Source organism: Zeus faber (genome assembly GCF_960531495.2).
Source record: "Zeus faber genome assembly, chromosome: 8".
NCBI classification, from domain to species: domain Eukaryota; kingdom Metazoa; phylum Chordata; class Actinopteri; order Zeiformes; family Zeidae; genus Zeus; species Zeus faber.
This window is the reverse complement of record NC_137195.1, coordinates 794,662-797,366: the sequence shown is the minus strand read 5'-3', so window position 1 is coordinate 797,366 and position 2,705 is coordinate 794,662.

Genomic DNA, 2,705 nt, shown 5'->3' with positions numbered 1-2,705 from the left:
TTATTCTATAAGTATTCGACTTACTGTATTACGTTTTAAGAGTCAGTTAGTTGGTCTATTAGAAAGACATTTTTCCTAGGACATTTTGTGTGTTATCACTGGGTGCGTTGCATTACATTTCACTGCATATATGTATGAAAGTATGTATATGTATGTGACGAATAAACCTCTTGAATCTTGAATCTTGAATCTTGAACTCCGCAGCCCTGGAGACACTCTACGGCTGCAGGAAAGCCTGGAGTGCCCTGCCCTGGGGTCAGAGAAGACCCCTAGGCTCCCAGAGAAGCCAGAGGGCCGTGGAGCAACCCCCACGCCCAGCCCCGAAGAGCATGAGGAGACCCCGCACACATTCAACCAACCCCCAGGTGCAGGAACAAGACGCATCCACCGGCACAGAACCCGGGCCACGGGGGCAAGGCATGGACCACGGGCCTGGATCCCGGCCCCAAAGCGACAGACCGACACCCCGCCCGAGCCAACCTTCAGTGATCAGCCAAGGGTGCAGAGCGGTCCGCTAAGAGCCTCCGCCATGTTGGGCAGCCCACATCACGCCCCTGGTCAGCCCCCAGCCGGCAAGCATGCGGGCTACAGAACAGAGGGCGGCAGACGGCCCCACCACCCACAGCCCGACCCCCCAGTGACGAGCGCCCCATCCACCAAGAATGCCAGAGGGCAGTGGCACAGTGGCAATAAACAATGCGCCGAACGGTGACAGGCTGCCCAAAGTCCACGCTGGTCAGCCAGCTCCATGTCCTGGCAGGGATCGTCCCTGCCGGCATCAGAAGGGAAGCCACCACCTACACTCGGGCAAGAAAGGCCAAGATGCATAAAGAGCACGTACTGCACCAGACAACAACCACGGCAGCGCCTCCAAGCAGACTGGTGTCACGTCAGCCCTACAACCTTACAACCCTACAACCAAGCACAGAGGTTACTGCAAGTGGCTCCAGAGGGACAGTCAAGAAGGGCGTGGCTCGCCACGTCCTGGAGGGTAGAGTACATATAATACTGTAGTACTTTTACTTCAGTACACACGCAGTGTGTGTTTCTGCGTGTGTGTGTGTGTGTTTGTACAATGTGTTAGTGTATACAGAATGTGTGAAAAGTGTGTGTGTAGAGTGTGTGTAGAGTGTGTGTGTGTACAGTGTGTGTACGTGTGTGTACAGTGTGTGTACAGTTTGTATGTGCAGTGTGTTAGTGTGTGTGTGTGTGTGTGTGTACAGTGTGTGTGTGTACAGTGTGTGTACGGTGTGCGTGTGCAGTGTGTTAGTGTGTGTGTGTGTGTGTGTGTGTGTGTGTACAGTGTGTGTGTGTACAGTGCGTGTGTAAACAGTGTGTGTGTGTACAGTGTGTGTGTGTCTACAATGTGTGTGTAAACAGTGTGTGTGTGTGGCGTGTACAGTGTGTGTGTGTACAGTGCGTGTGTAAACAGTGTGTGTGTGTGGCGTGTACAGTGTGTGTGTATACAGTGTGTGTGTGTACAGTGTGTGTGTGTACAGTGTGTGTGTGTCTACAATGTGTGTGTAAACAGTGTGTGTGTGTGGCGTGTACAGTGTGTGTGTGTACAGTGTGTGTGTAAACAGTGTGTGTGTGTCTACAATGTGTGTGTAAACAGTGTGTGTGTGTGGCATGTACAGTGTGTGTGTGTACAGTGTGTGTGTAAACAGTGTGTGTGTGTGGCGTGTACAGTGTGTGTGTATACAGTGTGTGTGTGTACAGTGTGTGTGTGTACAGTGTGTGTGTGTCTACAGTGTGTGTGTAAACAGTGTGTGTGTGTGTCTACAGTGTGTGTGTAAACAGTGTGTGTGTAAACAGTGTGTGTGTATACAGTGTGTATACAGTGTGTGTGTATACAGTGTGTATACAGTGTGTGTGTAAACAGTGTGTGTGTATACAGTGTGTATACAGTGTGTGTGTATACAGTGTGTATACAGTGTGTGTGTAAACAGTGTGTGTGTATACAGTGTGTATACAGTGTGTGTGTATACAGTGTGTATACAGTGTGTGAGGGGGGGCTCCCTAGACAACTTAATACCACAGACCCCCCCCCTCCAGGTGAGGGTACAGCTGCATTTGGGGGATGGAGACGGTTTCCATGGGAACTGGACAGAAAGAAGAAAGGAGCTCGTCTCAGTTTCAAATCTGCATGTTCTGCTGCTTCCACCCAGAGCGCTTAGCGTGTTCAGAGCGCTAAGCGTGTTCAGAGCACTTAGCCTGTCCGAGCGCTTAGCCTGTTCAGAGCGCTTAGCGTGTTCAGAGCGCTTACAGGTTCAGAGCGCTTAGCGTGTTCAGATGCTTAGCGTGTTCAAAGCGCGTAGTGTGTTCAGAGCGCATAGCGTTGTCAGAGCGCTTAGCGTGTTCAGAGCGCTTAGCGTGTTCAGAGCGCTTACAGGTTCAGAGCGCTTAGCGTGTTCAGATGCTTAGCGTGTTCAAAGCGCGTAGTGTGTTCAGAGCGCATAGCGTTGTCAGAGCGCTTAGCGTGTTCAGAGCGCTTAGGGTGTTCGGATGCTTAGTGTGTTCAGAGCGCTTAGCGTGTTCAGAGTGCTTAGCGTGTTCAGATGCTTAGCGTGTTCAGAGTGCTTAGCATGTTCAGATGCTTAGCGTGTTCAGAGTGCTTAGCGTGTTCAGAGTGCTTAGCGTGTTCAGAGTGCTTAGTGTGTTCAGAGTGCTTAGCGTGTTCAGATGCTTAGGGTGTTAGTGTTCAG